Source organism: Triticum aestivum, chromosome 3A (genome assembly GCF_018294505.1).
Source record: "Triticum aestivum cultivar Chinese Spring chromosome 3A, IWGSC CS RefSeq v2.1, whole genome shotgun sequence".
Taxonomy (NCBI): Eukaryota; Viridiplantae; Streptophyta; class Magnoliopsida; order Poales; family Poaceae; genus Triticum; species Triticum aestivum.
In genome coordinates, this window is record NC_057800.1 from 576,648,664 (window position 1) to 576,675,666 (window position 27,003).

A 27,003-nucleotide genomic window follows, 5' to 3' on the forward strand; every position below is an offset into this window, starting at 1 on the left:
GAGTTACGAGTTTGGTCTACATTTGAAACAATGCGGAATAGTTTCGCAACTCACGCCACCCGGAACACCACAGCGTAATGGTGTGTCCGAACGTCGTAATCGTACTTTATTAGATATGGTGTGATCTATGATGTCTCTTACTGATTTACCGCTATCATTTTGGGGTTATGCTTTAGAGATGGCTCCATTCACGTTAAATAGGACACCATCAAAATCCGTTGAGACGACGCCTTATGAATTGTGGTTTGGCAAGAAACCAAAGTTGTCGTTTCTGAAAGTTTGGGGCTGCGATGCTTATGTGAAAAAGCTTCAACCTGATAAGCTCGAACCCAAATCGGAGAAATGTGTCTTCCTAGGATACCCAAAGGAGACTGTTGGGTACACCTTCTATCACAGATCCGAAGGCAAGACTTTTGTTGCTAAATTCGGAGTTTTTCTAGAGAAGGAGTTTCTCTCTAAAGAAGTGAGTGGGAGAAAAGTAGAACTTGATGAGGTAACTGTACCTGCTCCCTTATTGGAAAGTAGTACATCACAGAAACCGGTTTCTGTGACACACTGACACCTACACCAATTAGTAAGGAAGCTAATGATAATGATCATGAAACTTTAGATCAAGTTACTACCGAACCTCGTAGATCAACCAGAGTAAGATCCGCACCAGAGTGGTACGGTAATCCTGTTCTGGAAGTCATGCTACTAGATCATGATGAACCTATGAACTATGAAGAAGCGATGGTGAGCCCAGATTCCGCAAAATGGCTAGAAGCTATGAAATCTGAGATGGGATCCATGTATGAGAACAAAGTGTGGACTTTGGTTGACTTGCCCGTTGATCGGCAAGCAATTGAGAATAAATGGATCTTCAAGAAGAAGACTGACGCTGACGGTAATGTTACTGTCTACAAAGCTCGACTTGTTGCGAAAGGTTTTTGACAAGTTCAAGGGATTGACTACGATGAGACCTTCTCACCTGTAGTGATGCTTAAGTCTGTCCGAATCATGTTAGCAATTGCCGCATTTTATGATTATGAAATTTGGCAAATGGATGTCAAAACTGCATTCCTGAATGGATTTCTGGAAGAAGATTGTATATGATGCAACCAGAAGGTTTTGTCGATCCAAAGGGTGCTAACAAAGTGTGCAAGCTCCAGCGATCCATTTATGGACTGGTGCAAGCCTCTCGGAGTTGGAATAAACGCTTTGATAGTGTGATCAAAGCATTTGGTTTTATACAGACTTTTGGAGAAGCCTGTATTTACAAGAAAGTGAGTGGGAGCTCTATAGCATTTCTGATATTATATGTGGATGACACATTATTGATTGGAAATAATATAGAATTTCTGGATAGCATAAAGGGATACTTGAATAAGAGTTTTTCAACGAAAGACCTCGGTGAAGCTGCTTACATATTGGGCATTAAGATCTATAGAGATAGATCAAGACACTTAATTGGACTTTCACAAAGCACATACCTTGACAAAGTTTTGAAGAAGTTCAAAATGGAGCAAGCAAAGAAAGGGTTCTTGCCTGTGTCACAAGGTGTGAAGTTGACTAAGACTCAATGTCCGACCACTGCAGAAGATAGAGAGAAAATGAAAGATGTTCCCTATGCTTCAACCATAGGCTCTATCATGTATGCAATGTTGTGTACCAGACCTAATGTGTGCCTTGCTATAAGTCTAGCAGGGAGGTACTGAAGGAAATATGCCATAGAGGCAATAATAAAGTTATTATTTATTTCCTTATTTTATGATAAATGTTTATTATTCATGCTAGAATTGTATTAACCGGAAACATAATACATGTGTGAATACATAGACAAACAGAGTGTCACTAGTATGCCTCTACTTGACTAGCTCGTTGAATCAAAGATGGTTAAGTTTCCTAGCCATAGACATGAGTTGTCATTTGATTAACGGGGTCACATCATTAGAGAATGATGTGATTGATTTGACCCATTCCGTTAGCATAGCATTTGATCGTTTAGTTTGTTGCTATTGCTTTCTTCATGACTTATATATGTTCCTATGACTATGAGGTTATGCAACTCCCGTTTACCGGAGAAACACTTTGTGTGCTACAAAACGTCACAACGTAACTGGGTGATTATAATGGTGCTCTACAGGTGTCTCCGAAGGTACTTGTTGGGTTGGCGTATTTCGAGATTGGGATTTGTCACTCCGATTGTCGAAGAGGTACCTCTGGGCCCACTCGGTAATGCACATCACTATAAGCCTTGCAAGCATTGCAACTAATGAGTAGTTGCGGGATGATGTGTTACGGAACGAGTAAAGAGACTTGCCGGTAACGAGATTAAACTAGGTATTGAGATACCGACGATCGAATCTCGGGCAAGTAACATACCGATGACAAAGGGAACAACGTATGTAGTTATGCGGTCTGACCGATAAAGATCTTCATAGAATATGTGGGAGCCAATATGAGCATCCAGGTTCCGCTATTGGTTATTGACCGGAGACGTGTCTCGGTCATGTCTACATAGTTCTCGAACCCGTAGGGTCCGCACGCTTAAAGTTCGATTGCGGTTATATTATAGTTTATGTGTTTTGATGTACCGAAGGAGTTCGGAGTCCCGGATGAGATCGGGGACATGACGAGGAGTCTTGAAATGGTCGAGACGTAAAGATCGATATATTGGACGACTATATTCGGACATCGGAAAGGTTCCGAGTGATTCGAGTATTTTCGAGAGTGCCGGGGAGTTACGGGAATTCGTATTGGGCCTTAATGGGCCATACGGGAAAGGAGAGAAAGGCCTCAAAGGGTGGCCGCACCCCTCCCCATGGGCTTGTCCGAATTGGACTAGGGAGGGGTGGGGGGCGCCCCCTTCCTTCCTTCTCCTTTTCCCTTCCCTTTCCTTCCCTCCTACTCCTACTACTTGGAAGGGCTCCTAGTTCTACTAGGAAAGGGGAAATCCTACTCCCGGTGGGAGTAGGACTCCCCTAGGGCACGCCATAGAGAGGGCCGGCCCTCCCCCTCCTCCACTCCTTTATATACGGGGGCAGGGGGCACCCCAAAGACATAACAATTGATCTCTTAATCTCTTAGCCGTGCGCGGTTCCCCCCTCCACCATAATCCACCTCGATCATATCGTAGCAGTGCTTAGGCGAAACCCTGCGTCGGTAGAACATCATCATCATCACCACGCCGCCATGCTGACGAAACTCTCCCTCAACACTCGGCTGGATCGGAGTTCGAGGGACGTCATCGAGTTGAACGTGTGCAGAACCCGGAGGTGCCGTGCGTTCGGTACTTGATCGGTCGGATCGTGAAGACGTACGACTACATCAACCGCGTTGTGCTAACGCTTCCGCTTTCGGTCTACGAGGGTACGTGGACAACACTCTCCCCTCTCGTTGCTATGCATCAACATGATCTTGAGTGTGCGCAGGATTTTTTTTTGAAATTACTACGTTCCCCAACAGTGGCATCCGAGCCAGGTTGTATGCGTTGATGTTATATGCATGAGTAGAACACAAGTGAGTTGTGGGAGATATAAGTCATACTGCTTACCAGCATGTCATACTTTGGTTCGGCGGTATTGTTGGATGAAGCGGCCCGGACCAACATTACGCGTACGCTTACGCGAGACTGGTTCTACCGACGTGTTTTGCACACAGGTGGCTGGCGGGTGTCAGTTTCTCCAACTTTAGTTGAACCGAGTGTGGCTACGCCCGGTCCTTGCGAAAGTTAAAACATCACCAACTTGACAAACTATCGTTGTGGTTTTTATGCGTAGGTAAGAACGGTTCTTGCTAAGCCCAGTAGGAGCCACGTAAAACTTGCAACAACAAAGTAGAGGACGTCTAACTTGTTTTTGCAGGGCATGTTGTGATGTGATATGGTCAAGACGTGATGAGATATAAGTTGTTGTATGGGATGATCATGTTTTGTTGAAGTTATCGGCAACTGGCAAAAGCCTTATGGTTGTCTCTTTATTGCATAAGATGCAAGCGCCAAATAATTGCTTTACTTTATCGCTATGCGGTAGCAATAGTTGCAAGAGCAATAGTTGGCGAGACGACCATGTGACGACACATTGATATAGATCAAGATGATGGAGATCATGGTGTCATGCCGGTGACGATGGAAATCATGACGATGCTTTGGAGATGGAGATCAAAGGCACAAGATGATGATGGCCATATCATGTCACATATTTTGATTGCATGTGATGTTTTATCTTTTATGCATCTTGTCTTGCTTTGATTGACGGTAGCATTATAAGATGATCTCTCACTAAATTTCAAGATAAAAGTGTTCTCCCTGAGTATGCACCGTTGCCAAAGTTCGTCGTGCCCAGACACGACGTGATGATCGGGTGTGATAAGCTCTACGTCCATCTACAACGGGTGCAAGCCAGTTTTGCACATGCAGGATACTCAGGTTAAACTTGACGAGCTTGGCATATGCAGATATGGCCTCGGAACACTGAGACCGAAAGGTCGAGCGTGAATCATATAGTAGATATGATCAACATAAGTGATGTTCACCATTGAAAGCTACTCCATTTCACGTGATGATCGGTTATGGTTTAGTTGATTTGGATCACGTGATCACTTAGAGGATTAGAGGGATGTCTATCTAAGTGGGAGTTCTTAAGTAATATGATTAATTGAACTTAAATTTATCATGAACTTAGTCCTGGTAGTATTAGCCTGTCTATGTTATAGATCAATAGCTCGCATTTAGCTCCCCTGTTTTATTTTTGATATGTTCCTAGAGAAAACTAAGTTGAAAGATGTTAGTAGCAATGATGCGGATTGGATCCGTGATATGAGGTTTATCCTCATTGCTGCACAGAAGAATTATGTCCTTGATGCACCGCTAGGTGACAGACCTATTACAGGAGAAGATGCAGATGTCATGAACATTTGGCTAGCTCAATATGATGACTACTTGATAGTTTAGTGCACCATGCTTAACAGCTTAGAATCGGGACTTCAAAGACGTTTTGAACGTCATGGATCATATGGATGTTCCAGGAGTTGAAGTTAATATTTCAAGCAAATACCCGAGTTGAGAGATATGAAGTCTCCAACAAGTTCTATAGCTAAAAGATGGAGGAGAATAGCTCAAGCAGTGAGGATGTGTTCAGATTGTCTGGGTACTACAATCGCTTGAATCAAGTGGGAGTTAATCTTCCAGATAAAATAGTGATTGACAGAATTCTCTAGTCACCATCACCAAGTTAGTAGAACTTCGTGATGAACTATAGTATGCAAGGGATGACGAAAACGATTCCCGAGCTTTTCATGATGATGAAATCGATGAAGGTAGAAATCAAGAAAGAGCATCAAGTGTTGATGATTAACAAGACCACTAGTTTCAAAAAAAAGGGCAAAGGGAAAGAAAGGGAACTTCAAGAAGAATGGCAAGCAAGTTGCTGCTCAAGTGAAGAAGCCCAAGTCTGGACCTAAGCCTATGACTAAGTGCTTCTACTGCAAAGGGACTGGTCACTAAATGCGGAACTGCCCCAAGTATTTAGCGGATAAGAAGGATGGCAAAGTGAACAATGCTATATTTGATATACATGTAATTGATGTGTACTTTACTAGTGTTTATAGCGACCCCTCGGTATTTGATACTGGTTCAGTTGCTAAGAGTAGTAACTCGAAACGGGAGTTGCAGAATGAACAGAGACTAGTTAAGGGTGAAGTGACGATGTGTGATGGAAGTGGTTCCAAGATTGATATGATCATCATCGCACACTCCCTATACTTTCGGGATTAGTGTTAAACCTAAATAAATGTTATTTGGTGTTTGCGTTGAGCATGAATATGATTTGATCATGTTTATTGCAAAACAGTTACTCATTTAAGTTAGAGAATAATTGTTGTTCTGTTTACATGAATAAAACCTTCTATGGTCATACACCCAATGAAAATGGTTCGTTGGATCTCGATCGTAGTGATACACATATTCATAATATTGAAGCCAAAAGATGCAAAGTTAATAATGATAGTGCAACTTATTTGCGGCACTGCCGTTTAGGTCATATTGGTGTAGCGCATGAAGAAACTCCATGCTGATGGGCTTTTGGAATCAATTGATTATGAATCATTTTGATGCTTGTGAACCATGCCTCATGGGCAAGATGACTAAGACTCCGTTCTCTGGAACAATGGAGCGAGCAACTGACATATTGGGAATGATACATACTGATGTACGCAGTTCGATGAGTGTTGAGGCTCGCGGCGGTATCGGTATTTTCTGACCTTCACAGATGATTTGAGCAGATATGGGTATATCTACTTGATGAAACATAATCTGAAACATTTGAAAAGTTCAAAGAACTTCAGAGTGAAGTGGAAAATCATCGTGACAAGAAAATAAAGTTTCTACGATCTGATCGCAGAGACAAATATTTGAGTTACGAGTTTGGTCTTCAATTAAAACAATGTGGAATAGTTTCACAAAATCGTGCCACCTCGAACACCACAGCATAATGGTGTGTCCGGACGTCATAACTGTACTATTATTGGATATAGTGCAATCTATGATGTTTCTTACAGATTAATCACTATAGTTTTGGGGTTATGCATTAGAGACAGCTGCATTCACGTTAAAAAGGGCACCATCTAAATCCGTTGAGGCGACAGCGTATGAACTGTGGTTTGGCAAGAAACCAAAGTTGTCATTTCTTAAAGTTTGAGGTTGCAATGCTTATGTGGAAAAGTTCCAACCTGATAAGCTCAAACCCAAATCGTAGAAGTGCGTCTTCATAGGATACCCAAAAGAAAATGTTGGGTACACCTTCTATCACAGATCCAAAGGCAAGTTATTCATTGCTGAGAATGGATCCTTTCTAGAGAAGGAGTTTCTCTCGAAAGAAGTGAGTGGGAGGAAAGTAGAACTTGATGAGGTAACTATACCTGCTCCCTTATTGGAAAGTAGTTCATCACAGAAATCTGTTCCTCTGACTACTACACCAATTAGTGAGGAAGCTAATGATGATGATCATGTAACTTCAAATCAAGTTACTATCAAACCTCGTAGGTCAACCAGAGTGAGATCCGTACCAGAGTGGTACGGTAATCCTGTTCTGGAGGTCATGACCATGACGAACCTACGAACTATGAGGAAGCGATGATGAGCCCAGATTCCGTGAAATGGCTTGAGGCCATAAAATCTGAGATGGGATCCATGTATGAGAACAAAGTGTGGACTTTGGTTGACTTGCCCGTTGATCAGCAAGCCATAGAAAATAAATGGATCTTCAAGAGGAAGATGGACGGTGATAGTAGTGTTAATATCTACAAAGCTAGAATTGTCGCAAAAGGTTTTCGACAAGTTCAAGGTGTTGACTACGATGAGAGTTTGTCACTCGTATCTATGCTTAAGTCTGTCCGAATCATGTTAGCAATTACCACATTTTATGAAATCTCGCAAATGGATAAACAAAAATGCATTCCTTAATGGATTTATTAAAGAAGAGTTGTATATGATGCAACCAGAAGGTTTTGTCAATCCTAAAGGTGCTAACAAAATATGCAAGCTCCATCGATCCATCTATGGACTGGTGCAAGCATCTCGGAGTTGGAATATACGCTTTGATAAGTTGATCAAAGCATATAGTTTTATACAGACTTGCGGTGAAGCCTGTATTTACAAGAAAGTGAGTGGGAGCACTACAGCATTTCTGATAAGCATATGTGAATGACATATTGTTGATCGGAGATAATGTAGAATTATTCTGCAAAGCATAAAGGAATGTTTGAAAGGATTTTTTCAAAGAAACACCTCGGTGAAGTTGCTTACATATTGAGCATCAAGATCTATAGAGATAGATCAAGACGCTTGATAAGTTTTTCAATGAGTACATACCTTGACAAGATTTTGAAATAGTTCAAAATGGAACAGTCAAAGGAGTTCTTGCCTGTGTTACAAGGTGTGAAGTTGAGTAAGACTCAAAACCTGACGACGGCAGAAGATAGAGAGAGAATGAAAGTCATTCCCTATGCCTCAGCCATAGGTTCTATAAAGTATGCCATGCTGTGTACCAGACCTATTGTATACCCTGCCCTGAGTTTGGCAAGGGAGTACAATAGTGATCTAGGAGTAGATCACTAGACAGCGGTCAAAATTATCCTTAGTGGAATAAGGATATGTTTCTCGATTATGGAGGTGACAAAAAGGGTTCGTCATAAAGGGTTACGTCGATGCAAATTTTGACACTGATCCAGATGACTCTAAATCTTAATCTGGATACATATTGAAAGTGGGAGCAATTAGCTAGAGTAGCTCCATGCAGAGCATTGTTGACATAGAAATTTGCAAAATACATACGGATCTGAATGTGGCAGACCCGTTGACTAAACTTCTCTCACAAGCAAAACATGATCACACCTTAGTACTCTTTGGGTGTTAATCACATAGCGATGTGAACTAGATTATTGAATCTAGTAAACCCTTTGGGTGTTGTTCACATGACGATGTGAACTATGGGTGTTAATCACATGGTGATGTGAACTATTGATGTTAAATCACATGGCGACGTGAACTAGATTATTGACTCTAGTGCAAGTGGGAGACTGAAGGAAATATGCCCTAGAGGCAATAATAAAGTTATTATTTATTTCCTTATTTTATGATAAATTTTTATTATTCATGCTAGAATTGTATTAACCGGAAACATAATACATGTGTGAATACATAGACAAACAGAGTGTCACTAGTATGCCTCTACTTGACTAGCTCGTTGAATCAAAGATGGTTAAGTTTCCTAGCCATAGACATGAGTTATCATTTGATTAATGGGGTCACATCATTAGAGAATGATGTGATTGATTTGACCCATTCCGTTAGCATAGCATTTGATCGTTTAGTTTGTTGCTATTGCTTTCTTCATGACTTATATATGTTCCTATGACTATGAGATTATGCAACTCCCGTTTACCGGAGGAACACTTTGTGTGCTACCAAACGTCACAACGTAACTGGGTGATTATAAAGGTGCTCTACATGTGTCTCCGAAGGTACTTGTTAGGTTGGCGTATTTCGAGATTAGGATTTGTCACTCCGATTGTCGGAGAGGTATCTCTGGGCCCACTCGGTAATGCACATCACTATAAGCCTTGCAAGCATTGCAACTAATGAGTAGTTGCGGGATGATGTGTTACGGAACGAGTAAAGAGACTTGTCGGTAACGAGATTAAACTAGGTATTGAGATACCGACGATCGAATCTCGGGCAAGTAACATACCGATGACAAAGGGAACAACGTATGTAGTTATGCGGTCTGACCGATAAAGATCTTCGTAGAATATGTGGGAGCCAATATGAGCATCCAGGTTCCGCTATTGGTTATTGACCGGAGACGTGTCTCGGTCATGTCTACATAGTTCTCGAACCCGTAGGGTCCGCACGCTTAAAGTTCGATGACGGCTATATTATGAGTTTATGTGTTTTGATGTATCGAAGGAGTTCGGAGTCCCGGATGAGATCGGGGACATGACGAGGAGTCTTGAAATGGTCGAGACGTAAAGGCCGATATATTGGACGACTATATTCGGACATCGGAAAGGTTCCGAGTGATTCGGGTATTTTCGAGAGTGCCGGGGAGTTACGGGAATTCGTATTGGGCCTTAATGGGCCATACGGGAAAGGAGGGAAAGGCCTCAAAGGGTGGCCGCACCCCTCCCCATGGGCTGGTCCGAATTGGACTAGGGAGGGGGGGCGCCCCCTTCCTTCCTTCTCCTTTTCCCTTCCCTTTCCTTCCCTCCTACTCCTACTACTTGGAAGGGCTCCTAGTTCTACTAGGAAAGGGGGAATCCTACTCCCGATGGGAGTAGGACTCCCCTAGGGCGCGCCATAGAGAGGGCCGGCCCTCCCCCTCCTCCACTCCTTTATATACGGGGGCAGGGGGCACCCCAAAGACACAACAATTGATATCTTGATCTCTTAGCCGTGTGCGGTGCCCCCCTCCACCATAATCCACCTCGATTATATCATAGCGGTGCTTAGGCGAAGCCCTGCGTCGGTAGAACATCAGCATCATCACCACGCCGTCGTGCTGACGAAACTCTCCCTCAACACTCGGCTGGATCGGAGTTCGAGGGATGTCATCGAGTTGAACGTGTGCAGAACTCGGAGGTGCCGTGCGTTCGGTACTTGATCGGTCGGATCGTGAAGACGTACGACTACATCAACCGCGTTGTGCTAACGCTTCCACTTTCGGTCTACGAGGGTACGTGGACAACACTCTCCCCTCTCGTTGCTATGCATCACCATGATCTTGAGTGTGCGTAGGAATTTTTTTAAATTACTACGTTCCCCAACAGGTACCAAAGTAATCCAGGAGTGGATCACTGGACAGCGGTCAAGAACATCCTGAAGTACCTGAAAAGAACTACGGATATGTTTCTCGTATATGGAGGTGACAAAGAGCTCATCGTAAATGGTTACGTTGATGCAAGCTTTGACACTGATCCGGACGATTCTAAATCGCAAACCGGATACGTGTTTACATTAAACGGTGGAGCTGTCAGTTGGTGTAGTTCTAAACAAAGCGTCGTGGCGGGATCTACATGTGAAGCGGAGTACATAGCTGCTTCGGAAGTAGCAAATGAAGGAGTCTGGATGAATGAGTTCATATCCTATCTAGGTGTCATACCTAGTGCATCGGGTCCAATGAAAATCTTTTGTGACAATACTGGTGCAATTGCCTTGGCAAAGGAATCCAGATTTCACAAGAGAACCAAGCACATCAAGAGACGCTTCAATTCCATTCGGGATTTAGTCCAAGTGGGAGACATAGAAATTTGCAAGATACATACGGATCTGAATGTTGCGGACCCGCTGACTAAGCCTCTTCCACGAGCAAAACATGATCAGCACCAAGGCGCCATGGGTGTTAGAATCATTACTGTGTAATCTAGAATATTGACTCTAGTGCAAGTGGGAGACTGAAGGAAATATGCCCTAGAGGCAATAATAAAGTTATTGTTTATTTCCTTGTATCATGATAAATGTTTATTATTCATGCTAGAATTGTATTAACCGGAAACATAATACATGTGTGAATACATAGACAAACAGAGTGTCACTAGTATGCCTCTACTTGACTAGCTCGTTGATCAAAGATGGTTATGTTTCCTAACCATAGACATGAGTTGTTATTTGGTTAACGGGATCACATCACTAGGAGAATGATGTGATTGACTTGACCCATTCCATTAGCTTAGCACTTGATCGTTTAGTTTGTTTCTATTGCTTTCTTCATAACTTATATATGTTCCTATGACTATGAGATTATGCAACTCCCGTTTACCAGAGGAACACTTTGTGTGCTACCAAACGTCACAACGTAACTGGGTGATTACAAAGGTGCTCTACAGGTGTCTCCGAAGGTATTTGTTGGGTTAGCGTATTTCTAGATTAGGATTTGTCACTCTGATTGTCGAGAGGTATCTCTGGGCCCTCTCGGAAATGCACATCACTCAAGCCTTGCAAGCATTGCAACTAATAAGTTAGTTGCGGGATGATGTATTACGGAACGAGTAAAGAGACTTGTCGGTAACGAGATTGAACTAGGTATTGAGATACCGACGATCGAATCTCGGGCAAGTAACATACCGATGACAAAGGGAACAACGTATATTGTTATGTGGTCTGACCGATAAAGATCTTCATAGAATATGTAGGAGCCAATATTAGCATCCAGGTTCCGCTATTGGTTATTGACCGAAGACGTGTCTCGGTCATGTCTACATAGTTCTCGAACCCGTAGGGTCCGCACGCTTAAAGTTCGGTGACGATCATAATTAGGGTTTTTGTGTTTTGATGTACCGAAGGTTGTTAGGTGTCCCGGATGTGATCACGGACATGATGAGGAGTCTCGAAATGGTCGAGACATAAAGATTGATATATTGGAAGCCTACATTTGGATATCGGAAATGTTTCGGGTGAAATCGGGATTTTACCAGAGTACCGGGGGGTTACCGGAACCCCCCCCCCCAGGGGTTATTGGGCCTACATGGGCCCTAAGGGAGAAGAGGAGGGCCGGCCAGGGCAGGCCGCACGCCCCCTCCCCCCTAGTCCGAATAGGACAAGGAAGGGGGGGGGCGGCGCCCCCCTTTCCTCTTTCTCCCTTCCCCCTTCCTTTTCCAACAAGGCAAGAGGGGGGAGTCCTACTCCCGGTGGGAGTAGGACTCCTCCAAGCACACCCCTTGGGCCGGCTGCACCTCCCCCTCTCCCTCCTTTATATACAGGGGCAAGGGGGCACCCCATGACACACAAGTTGATCTTCGTGATTGTTCCTTAGCCGTGTGCGGTGCCCCCTTCCACCATATTCCACCTCGGTCATATCATAGCGGTGCTTAGGCGAAGCCCTGCGTCGGTGGAACATCACCACCGTCATCACGCCGTCGTGCTGACGAAACTCTCCCTCAACACTTTGCTGGATCGGAGCTCGAGGGACGTCACCGAGTTGAACGTGTGCAGAACTCGGAGGTGCTGTACGTTCGGTACTTGGATCGGTCGGATCGGGAATACGTACGACTACTTCCTCTACGTTGTGTCAACGCTTCCGTTGCCGGTCTACGAGGGTACGTAGATAACACTCTCCCCTCTCGTTGCTATGCATCACCATGATCTTGCGTGTGCGTAGGAATTTTTTTGAAATTACTACGTTCCCCAACACCCCCTCCCCCGTATATGAAGGAGTGGACGAGGGGAGGGCCGGCCCTCTCTATGGCGCGCCCCAAGGGGGATTCCTACTCCTAGTAGGAGTAGGTTTCCCCCCTTCCCTAGTTGGAGTAGGAGAAGAATGAAGGGGAAGAGGGAGAGAAGGAAAGAGGGGGGCGCCGCCCCCTCCCTAGTCCAATTCGGACCAGCCCATGGGGGGGCGCAGCCACCCCTTGAGGCCCTTCTCTCCTTTCCCGTATGGCCCATTAAGGCCCATTACTTCCCTGGTGAATTCCCGTAACTCTCCGGTACTCCCAAAAATACCCGAATCACTAGAACCTTTCCGATGTCCGAATATAGCCTTCCAATATATCGATCTTTATGTCTCTACCATTTTGAGACTCCTCGTCATGTCTGTGATCTCATCCGGGACTCCGAACAACCTTCGGTACATCAAATCACATAACTCATAATACAAATCGTCATCAAACATTAAGCGTGCGGACCCTACGGGTTCGAGAACTATGTAGACATGACCGAGACACATCTCCGGTCAATAACCAATAGCGGAACCTGGATGCTCATATTGGCTCCTACATATTCTACAAAGATCTTTATCGGTCAAACCGCATAACAACATACGTTGTTCCCTTTGTCATCGGTATGTTACTTGCCCGAGATTTGATCGTCGGTATCATCATACCTAGTTCAATCTCATCATCGGCAAGTCTCTTTACTCGTTCTGTAATGCATCATCCCGCAACTAACTCATTAGTCACATTGCTTGCAAGGCTCATAGTGATGTACATTACCGAGAGGGCCCAGAGACACCTCTCCGATAGACGGAGTGACAAATCCTAATCTCGATCTATGCCAACTCAACAAACACCATCGGAGACACCTGTAGAGCATCTTTATAATCACCCAGTTACGTTGTGACGTTTGATAGCACACAAGGTGTTCCTACGGTATTCGGGAGTTGCATAATCTCATAGTCAAAGGAACATGTATAAGTCATGAAGAAAGCAGTAGCAATAAAACTGAACGATCATTATGCTAAGCTAACGGATGGGTCTTGTCCATCACATCATTCTCTAATGATGTGATCCCGTTCATCAAATGACAACACATGTCCATGGCTAGGAAACTTAACCATCTTTGATTAACGAGCTTGTCAAGTAGAGGCATACTAGGGACACTCTGTTTGTCTATGTATTCACACACATCAGGTTTGGTACATAACATTGCATACAAGATAGAGTCTATGGCTGAAGCATAGGGAATACCTTTCATTTTCTCTCTATCTTCTGCAGTGGTCGGGCATTGAGTGTGACTCAACTTCACACCTTGTAATACAGGCAAGAACCCTTTCTTTGACTGATCCATTTTGAACTTCCTCAAAACTTTATCAAGGTATGTGCTTTGTGAAAGTCCAATTAAGCGTCTTGATCTATCTCTATAGATCTTGATGCCCAATATATAAGCAGCTTCATCGAGGTCTTCCATTGAAAAATTCTTATCCAAGTATCCTTTTATGCTATTCAGAAATTCAGTATCATTTCCGATTAGCAATATGTCATCCACATATAATATCAGAAATGCTACAGAGCTCCCACTCACTTTCTTGTAAATACAGGCTTCTCCAAAAGTCCGTATAAAACCATATGCTTTGATCACACTATCAAAGCGTATATTCCAACTCCGAGAGGCTTGCACCAGTCCATAAATGGATCGCTGGAGCTTGCACACTTTGTTAGCACCTTTTGGATCGACAAAACCTTCTAGTTGCATCATATACAACTCTTCTTTAAGATATCCATTAAGGAATGCCGTTTTGACATCCATTTGCCAAATTTCATAATCATAAAATGCGGCAATTGCTAACATGATTCGGACGGACTTAAGCATCACTGCGGGTGAGAAGGTCTCATCATAGTCAAGTCCTTGAACTTGTGAAAAACCTATTGCAACAAGTCGAACTTTGTAGACAGTAATATTAACGTCAGTGTCAGTCTTCTTCTTGAAGATCCATTTATTCTCTATGGCCTGCCGATCATTGGCAAGTCAACCAAAGTCCATACTTTGTTCTCATACATGGATCCCATCTCAGATTTTATGGCCTCAAGCCATTTTGCAGAATCTGGGCTCATCATCGCTTCATCATAGCTCGTAGGTTCGTCAAGGTCAAGTAACATCACTTCCAGAACAGGATTATAGTACCACTCTGGTGCGGATCTTACTCTGGTTGACCTACGAGGTTTGGTAGTAACTTGATCAGAAGTTTCATGATCATCATCATTAGCTTCCTCACTTACCGGTGCAGGAATCACTGGAACTGATTTCAGTGATGAACTACTCTCCAATAAGGGAGAAGGTACAATTACCTCGTGAAGTTCTACTTTCCTCCCACTCACTTCTTTCGAGAGAAACCCCTTCTCTAGAAAGGATCCATTCTTAGCAACGAATATCTTGCCTTCGGATCTTGTGATAGAAGGTGTACCCAACAGTCTCCTTTGGGTATCCTATGAAGATACATTTCTCCGATTTGGATTTGAGCTTATCAGGTTGAAGCTTTTTCACATAAGCATCGCAGCCCGAAACTTTAAGAAACGACAATTTGGGTTTCTTGCCAAACCACAGCTCATAAGATGTCGTCTCGATGGATTTAGATGGTGCCCTATTTAACGTGAATGCAGCTGTCTCTAAAGCATAATCCCAAAACGATAGCGGTAAATCAGTGAGAGACATCATAGATTGCACCATATCTATTAAAGTGCGGTTATGATGTTCGGACACACCATTACGTTGTGGTGTTCCAGGTGGCGTGAGTTTTGATACTATTCCGCATTATTTCAAATGAAGTCCAAAATCATAACTCAAATATTCACCTCCACGATCAGATTGCAGAAACTTGATTTTCTTGTTACGATGATTTTCTACTTCACTCTGATTTTTTTTGAACTTTTTAAATGTTTCAGACTTATGTTTCATTAAGTAGATATACCCATATCTGCTCAAATCATCTGTGAAGGTGGGAAAATAACGACATCCTCTGCGAGCTTCAATGTTCATTGGACCACATACATCAGTATGTATGATTTCCAATAAATTTGTTGCTCGCTCCATTGTCCCAAGAACGGAGTTTTAGTCATCTTGCCCATGAGGCATGATTCGCAAGTACCAAATGATTCATAATCAAGTGATTCCAGAAGTCCATCAGAATAGAGTTTCTTCATGCGCTTTACACCAATATGACCTAAACGACAGTGCCACAAATAAGTTGCACTATCATTATCAACTCTGCATCTTTTGGCTTCAATACTATGAACATGTGTATCACTACTATCAAGATTTAGTAAAAATAGACCACTCATCAAGGGTGCATGACCATAAAAGATAGGGCCACTTTGCATTTCTGTCCCTAACTCGAACCACCTAATCAGATATACCCCTAATTCGAAAGCCTGCTCAAAAATGCCCCCCCGCCGTTAGGTGCCCTTACAGAAATGCCCTTCCGTGCTGTTACCGTCCAGTCAAAGAGCTTTGACCGCTATCTGGCCGTTTCTTTGACATTTTTGCCCCTGTGTCCATGTGCCACTTACCAGTGGGTCCCACTCTCAAAAAATAAAATGAAAAACACTTTCTCTCACCCTCTCTCTCTCACACACACACACACTTACATGTGGGGCCAGCCTAAAAAAAGAAAAGGAAAAAAGGACTTTTCAAACAGATATTAGGACCACATGTCATTGCCTTATTAATATTTTCCAAAAATATTTTGTTTTAATTAGTGCTTTAATTAATTCTTAACTGTGGATTGGGTCAACGGTGGCCGGCGGCGACCAAATCCCGCGGTGGAGGCACGCCGGGATGCTGCGGGGAGGACGGCCGAGGGAACAAGGCTATAGGCGTGGCTCTACCGCATCCAGGGATGTGGTCGTCGGACCATATGGTCCCCGGAGAAAACGGCGGCGACCATTCTCGCGGGGGCTTCGGGCGACGCAAGTGGGGCAGCAACCATGCGAGGGGTAGAGAGAGGGGAACAGTTTGTGTGACAATATGGAGCACACTTGGAGCACGACGGCGACGCCGCTGGGGCTCGGGGGTGACCGAAGCGGTGACTTCGACGATGGCGGCCATGGAAGAGCTCGGAGCTCATGGGGAAGACAACCCGAGGTCATGGAGCTTGCTATGGAGGACTCCCAAGTCTTCTGTGGTGCATAAGGATGCCATAGGAGCCGTCGGGATCAGCCGACATGCTTCAAAGGAGTCGAATCGAAGGCGGCGGTCCGAGCTCAGAGGCGGGGAAGATGCATTGTGGCGCTCTGTGCTGGACATCTCTGGTCAAAATCGTCAGCTGGTTGGACAAGGTCATGGCATATGAGCTTCCTGGCGAGGTAGCGGCGCTTCAAGTTGCCGTTGGCCACGTCCTTGACTGACGCCGGCGACAGGGCACTCACTGGCGTGCTTGCGTGAGAGGGCGGGAGTGGAACGAGGGTGGGCGACGGAGAGAGCATGAGGTACAGAGGACTACGGCTTCAGGGGAGACCAGCGACAGAGGCAGTGGCCGTTCAGTACTCTCGCCGGAGTTGAGAGGTAGTGGCCGTCGGCCCGTCGTTCGGCAGGGGGGAGAGAGAGAGAGGTGAGAGAGATAGGGTTCCTTCTTCTTTTTTCTATGAATGAGGGGGCCCACATGTAAGTGTGTCTGAGAGAGTGGGGGTGAGAGAAAGTGTTTTTCATTTTATTTTTTGAGAGTGGGACCCACCAGTAAGTGGCACATGGACACAGGGGCAAAAATGTCAAAGAAACGGTCATATAGCGGTCAAAGCCCTTTGACCGGACGGAAAATGCATGGAAGGGCATTTCTATAATGGCACCTAACAGTAGAGGGGCAAATTTGAGCAGACTTCGAAATTCAGGGCAAATCTGAGTAGTTGGTTCGAGTTAGGGACACAGATGTAAAAGACCCTAAAAGATATTACTCATATAAATAGAACAACCATTATTCTCTGATTTAAATGAATAATCGTCTCGCATCAAACAAGATCCAGATATAATGTTCATGCTCAAAGCTGGCACCAAATAACAATTATTTAGGTCTAAAACTAATCCCTAAGGTAGATGTAGAGGTAGTGTGCCGATGACGACCACATCGACTTTGGAACCATTTCCCACGCGCATCGTCACCTCGTCCTTAGCCAATCTTCGCTTAATCCATAGCCCCTGTTTCGAGTTGCAAATGTTAGCAACTGAACCAGTATCAAATACCCAGGCACTACTGCGAGCATTAGTAAGATACACATCAATAACATGTATATCAAATATACCTTTCACTTTGCCATCCTCTTTCTCCACCAAATACTTGGGGCAGTTCTGCTTCCAGTGACCAGTTCCTTTGTAGTAGAAGCACTCAGTCTCAGGCTTAGGTCCAGACTTGGGTTTCTTCAGGCTTAGGTCCAGACTTGGGTTTCTTCACTTGAGCAACAACTGGCTTGTTGTTCTTCTTGAAGTTCCCCTTCTCCCATTTACCCTTTTTCTTGAAACTGATGGTCTTATTGACCATTAACACTTGATGCTCCTTCTTGATTTCTACCTCCACAGCCTTTAGTATTGCGAAGAGCTCAGGAATCGTCTTATCCATCGCTTGCATATTATAGTTCATCACGAAGCTCTTGTAGCTTGGTGGCAGTGGTTGAAGAACTATGTCAATGACACTATCATCAGGAAAATTAACTCCCAGTTGAGTCAAGTGGTTGTGGTACCCAGACATTCTGAGTATATGTTCACTGACAGAACTATTCTCCTCCATCTTGCAGCTGTAGAACTTATTGGAGACTTCATATCTCTCAATCCGGGTATTTGCTTGAAATATTAACTTCAACTCCTGGAACATCTCATATGCTCCATGACGTTCAAAACATCGTTGAAGTCCCGGTTCTAAGCCGTAAAGCATGGCACACTGAACTATTGAGTAGTCATCAACTTTGCTCTGCTAGGTGTCCACAACATCTGGCATTGCTCCTGCAGCGGGTTTGTCACCTAGCGGTGCTTCCAGGACGTAATTCTTCTGTGCAGCAATGAGGATAATCCTCAAGTTACGGACCCAGTCTGTGTAGTTGCTATCATCATCTTTCAACTTAGCTTTCTCTAGGAACGCATTAAAATTCAATGGAACAATAGCACGGGCCATCTATCTACAACAACATAGACATGCAAAATACTATCAGGTACTAAGTTCATGATAAATTAAAGTTCAATTAATCAAATTACTTAAGAACTCCCACTTAGATAGATATCTCTCTAATCATCTAAGTGATCATGTGATCCATATCAACTAAACCATGTCCGATCATCACGTGAGATGGAGTAGTTTTCAATGGTGAACATCACTATGTTGATCATATTTACTATATGATTCACGCTTGATCTTTCGGTCTCAGTGTTCCGAGGCCATATCTGCATATGCTAGGCTCGTCAAGTTTAACCCGAGTATTCCGCATGTGCAAAACTGGCTTGCACCCATTGTATGTGAACATAGAGCTTATCACACCCGATCATCATGTGGTGTCTCGGCACGACAAACTGTAGCAACGGTGCATACTCAGGGAGAACACTTATACCTTGAAATTTAATGAGAGATCATCTTATAATGCTACCGCCGAACTAAGCAAAATAAGATGCATAAAGGATAAACATCACATGCAATCAATATAAGTGATATGATATGGCCATCATCATCTTGTGCCTTTGATCTCCATCTTCAAAGCACCGTCATGATTACCATCGTCACTGGCTTAACACCTTGATCTCCATCTAAGCATCGTTGTTGTCTCGCCAAGTATTGCTTCTACGACTATCGCTACCACTTAGTGATAAAGTAAAGAAATTACATGGCGATTGCATTTCATACAATAAAGCGGCAACCATATGGCTCCTGCCAGTTGCCGATAACTGTGTTACAAAACATGATCATCTCATACAATAAAATTTAGCATCATGTCTTGACCATATCACATCACAACATGCCCGACAAAAATAAGTTAGACGTCCTCTAGTTTGTAGTTGCAAGTTTTACGTGGCTGCTACGGGCTGAGCAAGAACCATTCTTACCTACGCATCAAAAACCGCAACGTGGTATAGTGATTGCTTTTTGATCTTCAGAAAGAACCCTGTTCATTGAATCCGATTCAACTAAAGTTGGAGAAACTGACACCCACCAACCACCTGTGTGCAAAACACGTCGGTAGAACCAGTCTCGCGTAAGCGTATGCGTAATGTCGGTCTGGGCCGCTTCATCCAACAATACCGTCGAATCAAGAATCAACTAGTGATGGAAAGCAATATGTTTATACCCACTCCCACAACTCCTTTGTGTTCTACTCGTGCATATAACATCTACGCATAAACCTAGCTCGGATGCCACTGTTGGGGAACGTAGTAATTTCAAAATTTTCCTATGCACACGCAAGATCATGGTGATGCATAGCAATGAGAGGGAAGAGTGTTGTCTACGTACCCTCGTAGACCGTAAGCGAAAGCGTTATGACAACGCGGTTGATGTAGTCGTACGTCTTCACGATCGACCGATCTAGCACCGAAGGTATGGCACCTCCGCGATCTGCACACGTTCGGCTCGGTGACGTCCCATGAACTCACGATTCAGTAGAGCTTCGTCAGCACGACGGCGTGATGATCGTGATGATGTTGCTATCGAAATAGGGCTTCGCCTAAGCACCGCTACGATATAACCGAGGTGGATTATGATGGAGGGGGGCACCGCACATGGCTAAAAGATCAATGATCAACTTGTGTGTCTATGGGGTGCCCCTTCCCCCGTATATACAGGAGTGGAGGAGGGGGAGGGGGCCGGCCTCCTAGGCGCGCCCCAAGGGGAGTCCTACTCCCACCGGGAGTAGGACTCCCCCCCTTCCCTAGTTGGACTAGGAGTGGAGGGAAGGGGGGGAAGGAGGAAGGAAAGGGGGGCCTCCCAATTCGGATTGGGCTTGGGGGGAGGGGCGCCCCCTCCTTTGCTCCTTTTCCCTCTCTCCCACTAAGGCCCAATAAGGCCCATATACCTCCCGGGGGGGTCCGGTAACCTCCCGGTACTCCGGTATATGCCTGATCTCATCCGGAACCATTCCGATGTCCAAATATAGTCGTCCTTCGGTACATCAAAATACATAAACTCATAATACCGATCGTCACCGAACGTTAAGCGTGCGGACCCTACGGGTTCGAGAACTATGTAGACATGACCGAGACACGTCTCCGGTCAATAACCAATAGCGGAACCTGGATGCTCATATTGGTTCCTACATATTCTACAAAGATCTTTATCGGTCATACCGCATAACGATATATGTTGTTCCCTTTATCATCGGTATGTTACTTGCCCAAGATTCGATCGTCAGTATATTAACCTAGTTCAATCTCGTTACCGGCAAGTCTCTTACTCATTCCGTAATGCATTATCCCGCAACTAACTCATTAGTCATATTGCTTGCAAGGCTTACAGTGATGTGCATTACCGAGAGGGCCCAGAGATACCTCTCCGACAATTGGAGTGACAAATCCTAATCTCGATCTATGCCAACTCAACAAACACCACCGGAGACACCTGTAGAGCACCTTTATAATCACTCAGTTACGTTGTGACGTTTGGTAGCACACAAAGTGTTCATTCGGTATTCGAAAGTTGCATGATCTCATAGTCATAGGAACATGTATAAGTTATGGAGAAAGCAATAGCAACAGACTAAACGATTATCGTGCTAAGCTAACGGATGGGTCAAGTCAATCACATCATTCACTAATGATGTGATTCCGTTAATCAAATGAAAAATCATGTCTATGGTTAGGAAGCATAACCATCATTGATTCAATGAGCCAGTCAAGTAGAGGCAAACTAGTGGCACTCTGTTTGTCTATGTATTCACACATGTACTAAGTTTCTGGTTAATACAATTCTAACATGAATAATAAACATTTATCATGATATAAAAAAATATAAATAACAACTTTATTATTGCCTTTAGGGCATATTTCCTTCAGTAAAACACGTTATCCGGCCAGCCACAAGAGTCAAAATCTGGGAAACACTCGGACATTTATGTTCTTGTCCATACTTGTTCTTGTCCATACTCGGATGCGTGTTAATCGAACTATTTGAAGGATATTCTTCGGCAACTGTATGCAAATTATTATGTTTGTATTGTGTTGGTATTTGTCTTGACAATGATCATTCACATAGCTTTCTTTGTCGAGACATAAGCCTTCTCCTTGCTTTCTGAAAGTGCAATTTATCGACCGGAGGGACGTGAGCGAGCAGCTGTATCTCACTAATGGGCCGGTCCACCCACACAAATGATCAAAGTGAGGCTGTATGCGACAGCTTTATACGTCTTGCTATAAGCGACGCATAGTCGCGTCCATTTGCATGAAATCAGGAGTTAAGGGTTACCCGTTGCAAATGTCTCTCACCTTCTCACGCGCTGATAAGTGGCGCACTGCATGTGCACCACTTGTCGCATCCTGTGAGGTTTTTTATAAATTTTTTATTTAAAATATTTTATATCTTGAACCTTGCGTCTAAATCCTAAACCGTTTTTAGCTTGAATTTCTTGTGTCGAGATCTTTGAAACTAGTTCCTATGTGTAATAGGTTTTGCTGAACTCTTTTCCATGAGAAGTTTGAAAAAAGGAAGAAATACCGGAGCCAGAAGCACGACTTTTTCCCCCACTTTTTGTCTTTTCGAGAGGCACAGTTGTGGTTCTCGTGAAAGCAAAGTCGTGTCTATGCTTCTCATGAAAGCAAAAAATTCATGCTGAACAAAAAAGTTCATGAATTTTTTGTCTTTTTCAGAGGCACAATTATGCTTCTTACAGAAGCAAAAGAAAAACGTGCAAAAAAGAAAATTCACAATTTCCCCATTTTCAAGAGGCATAGTTGTGCTTCTCGTGGAAGCAAATCTGTTTTCACGGAAACAAATTTGTGCATGTCTTCCACGAGAAACACAACCGTGCGTCCCTTAAAGGCACAACTGTGCTTCTCGCGGCAGCAAATTTGTGCTCCATGATAAGAAAATCCATGCTTCTCGTGGAAGAAAAAAAGCCAAAAAAATCATGATTATTTTTCCTTTTTGAGAGGCACAACTGTACATCTCACAAAAGCAAATTTATGTCTCCATGAAAAGAAAATCGGTGCTTCTCGTGGAAGTATAATTTTTTTCACACAGAAAAAATTTCATGATTTTTCTCTCGAGGACCTGGGGAAAACCCGACGAAAACTAAAAAGGAAAAAAAAACAAAAAATCCATCTAAACCCCAAAACGCTTAAAGATAATTGAAAAGTAATCCATAGGGGGCGCCCAACGCGTGACCTGGGGCGATGGTTGATCACATTACTTGACTTGTTGTAAGGGAACAAAAGATGATCGTTGAAGGTCCCCCGCAAAAGATAAGAGCTTTGCTAGACACACCGGAGGATTTTACATACAGTTTTGCTAAAGCACATCTAGATGTGCCATAAGTATTGCACATCTAAGTCTTATGTCATTGGTCTTACGTTGAGATTCGTGTAGATATTTCCTTTTTCTATTTTCTTTTCTTCTTTATGCTTGACTCACTCACTTAGATGTGCAATAACTAGAGCACATCTAGATGTGCCCTAGACACACTATTTTCAACGTTGAAAACACATACAAAACTAAGATAGTCTGTAGCTCTTCAATCAATCAATTCTGCTTTTGAAATAAAATGTGTGCCATACATCTGAAGGGACAAGTACATATTACTCAATAGAAGATCTGTCCGATTTACTAACTGACTTAGCTAGTCAGTTAAAGCTAAGGCACCGTGTCACCATTACACGCAGGCAACAAGGGAGCACAAGCAAATGAAGCCAACAAAATAACACCATACCAGAAATATTGTACAAGGACAGGCGCAGAGGATGAACCACCATATCTGAACAGAATTCGAGAGCCGGATCACTGGAAATAGAGACAAAGGCGACCTCATTGGAGAAATCAACAACCACTGATCAGCGCTAGCACACGCACAAACCCAAAGCATCTTGAGGAAGACACACATCAGTACGTTTGTGCACAAGCAGGCTACAAAACGAGGCGAGGTGAAATTAAACAGAACCTAGTCACGATCCTCCATGGGAAGGGGGAATCAGGAAGTGGTTTTCTTCTGCTCATCGACGAGCAGGGGAGGGCCACGGCCTCCCTCGCTGACAACAACTACCCATGTCTGAGAAGCAGATCCTCCTATTTCCATACAGCCAATGCTGATATCTGGTCAATCATTATCATCACATAAAAGTTTACAAATCCATAGATCAGTCATCACCAACACACAAATCCACAGATTGTATCATCACCAACACACAAGAATATAAGAATATACTTGCAGAGTTGGAGTGAGTGCCACTTCGGGTTGTAGAGGAGGAGCCTGGGTTGGCTGGAAGGAGTAGCGCCATGCCTTGCAAGGAGCAACAGCATCCGCGAAGCGGGTCTCATGAGGACGACTTTTTCCGGTGGCCGGTGCCAGAGGAGCCGGCGGCGGTAGCAGCGGCAACCCTAGGTGGAGGATGCGTGTGAGAACAAGAAAAGGATACCCTCCCTCCCTCCCTCCCCTCCCTCCCTCCCCTCCTCTCCCTCCCTCCCTCCCTCCCTCCTCCCCTCTCTCTCTCTCTCTCTCTCTCTCTCTCTCTTGACCAACAGCGAATGGGCATACGACGCGTGGGGCAACAGGATAGACAATGAGCGCTTCCTTTTTTTCCCGGCGCGTTTTTCTCTTTTTTCTGTCAGGGACACGTGGCATAGCTCTTTGCTCGCCAAACAAGTCGCAGTTAATGGGTGTAATGCTTCTTTCATCCATGAAGAGGGGTCCAGCACCAGCAGTGATGTTGTCCGCGATGCTGCCAGTGTGCTAGTGGTGGCCGAGAATTTTTTCCTCGGTCCTACGGTGGATGCTCACACTGCTGAGACTCTGGCGTTGAAACGAGGCCTTGTGCTTGCTCGGGGCCTCAGAATTCACCACCTTATTGTCCAATCGGACTACTTGCAACTGGTGGAATGTATGAACAATGGATATGGCTCCCCGTCTATTGCGGCACTGATTATCGACTGTTTTGATGTTTGTAGGGAGTTTTGGGAGGGTCTCTTTTGTGCATTGTGCGCATGAAGCTAACCGCGTGGCTCATGAACTTGATTAGCTAGGATAATCTAGTTTGATGCAACGAGGAATATAAGCACAAGCAAGACATTGCAGATAAGAATAAAGACTTCCTGTGGATCTCTTCTAAAATGGGCAGAAAGATTTTCAATAAGTATTACCACATAGGGCAAGCTTAACCAATACCTTATTAAACTAGTTCAACCACTACTTTAACTTGCATTTTTTTTTTGTTCTATCATGCCAACAGAAGAAATAGAGTAGAACAGGTCATGCTGAAATTTGGCTTACATCAGTAAAAGCCTGACCTATGAATTTTATTTTTCAGTCCAGTCTTCCACTTTCACACTCCTTTTCTTCTGATATTGATTCTTCCTCATCAGTTTCAGATGATAGTACTTCCGATGATAGTTGGACTTCCGCCCGAGCTCAACAAGCTTGATAGCCTCCTTCACCCTCGATGCATTTACCAATGCATTCACTACATCCTGCAGCACACCACACTCGACTCCACAGCACTTTTTACTAGCAAAGATTTCATAACAGTACCTCAGTGCACAATCCAGCTCTCCAGCCTGCACAAGGTGTGGCACGAGAGTCTCATATGTCCCCTTATTTGGGACACACTCGTTCTTCATCAAATTATCATACACCTTCTTGGCCTCCTGGAACCTCCCAGCTTTGCAATATCCTAGAATCAACTGATTGTAGGATACTATATTGGGTTTTGGCCCGTCCTTCTCCAACCTCTCAAGCACAGCAGCTGCATCATCAATCCTACCTTGTGCAACCAAACCCCGCAGCTTTGCATTGTAGCACTTTGCGTCTGGCTCCAAATTCCTCTCCTTAATCATTTCCCATACTGCCTCGGCTTCATCATTACGGCCACTGTTGTGAAACCCATCCAAGAGCGAGTTGAAAGTAATAATGTCAGGTGAAACACCGTGCTTCTTCATGAGATGGACAGCATAAAGAGCGGCTGAGAGGTTGGACTTCTGGCACAATGTGCGGATGAGCGCGTTGTAAGAGTATAGGTCGGGCACAATGGAGGGGTGTGTGGCTGGGATCTCCTGGAATGCAGCAGTGAGCGCGCCAACATCTCCGGCTTCGGCGTACGCGGCAAGGACGGCGTTGAATGTCCTCGTAGACTTATGCCGCGCGGGGAGTTGATGGAAGGTTGCGACCGCGTGGGATGCCATGGAGGCACTGCCGTAGAGGCGGATGAGGCGCGCGGCAAATCCCTCGCTCGAGGTCTCGAGGAAGGGCTTCTGCGCGTCGATGATGGCCTCGATGCCGTCTTTGCGGCCCAAGGAAGTGAGGCGGCTCACCGCTACATCGTACGCGCGCTGCCCGTCGCGGAAGCGCGACGATGCGGACGAGGCTTCGACGAACTTGGAGACCAGCTTATCAGGGTCCCGCTCCCTGATGAGGGCCTTGACGACACCGCTAAGGGGCTTCCCTAGCTCGTGGCCCGCGCCGGACTCAGCTTCGCCGGCGGGATGTGCGCCTAGGGGCTTCGGGAGCTTCTGATTCGCGATGGAGTCAGCATCGGCGGCGGGCGGCGCGCGCTTGGTCTTGGGATTGCGCTTGGGTGGTTTTACGGCTGGCGTGGAGGGGGAGACGATGCGGGAGAGGCTTTTTACCCAGGTGGAGGCGGCGGCGACGGCGGCGGCGGCGGCGGCCGCGAGGGAGGACATGGGTGGGCGGCGGATGGTGGGGAATGGGGCGAGAGGAGTGGAGTGGGCGAAGGAGGGGTTTCCCAGCTCATCGATGCAATGCTTCTTAATTAGGCCGTCAAAATGTTAGCCCGTTAACCGTCTCCCAGCCCAGCCCAGCCAAAGAAAGCCTCGGATGCCCAAAATGTCTCGGTCGACCGACCCACCCCAGCAAAATGGGTGCGGCTATAAGTCGCTTATAGCGAGACATATCCAGCTATCGCCTACGGCCGGCCTTGCTCAATCGCTTGCGTGAGTGGACCGGCCCGTTAATACGATACGGCGCTTCTTCCGGAGCCTCCAAGGGGTCATTTGGGGGGAGGTCCTATACGGCGCAGGCGCCCGAACCTGGAAATGGCGCCTACAGCAGGCCTTCCGTGGGTTATTTTAAGCTCGGCCCAAAAATAGATACGTTAACATAAAAACCACGCCAAAAATATGGCAGTATGGGGATTCA

General features: G+C 44.8%; 1 pseudogene; it reads right to left on the reverse strand.

Annotated features, from left to right (window-relative positions):
- Positions 1-24,928: 24,928 nt before the first annotated feature.
- Positions 24,929-26,582, reverse strand: LOC123062329 (pentatricopeptide repeat-containing protein At1g55890, mitochondrial-like; annotated as a pseudogene).
- Between the last annotated feature and the right edge of the window lie 421 nt (positions 26,583-27,003).